Raw genomic sequence first — 206 nt, forward strand, 5'->3', positions numbered from 1 at the left:
TGGGGACAAGGGGGTGGCACCAGGGACGAGGGGTGACGTCAGTCCCGCAGCGGGCGAGGCTGGGGACAAGGCAGTGACGCTGGGGACAAGGGGGTGACGCCAGCCCCACGGCGAGGTGATGCCAGGGGTGAGGGGGCGACACCAGCCCCCGTCCCTGCAGTGGGCGACAGCAGGGACGAGGCGGGGACAACAGCACCACCCCTGCC

The sequence above is a fragment of the Phaethon lepturus genome, unplaced genomic scaffold, assembly GCF_000687285.1.
Source record: "Phaethon lepturus isolate BGI_N335 unplaced genomic scaffold, ASM68728v1 scaffold26468, whole genome shotgun sequence".
In the NCBI taxonomy this organism is placed as follows: domain Eukaryota; kingdom Metazoa; phylum Chordata; class Aves; order Phaethontiformes; family Phaethontidae; genus Phaethon; species Phaethon lepturus.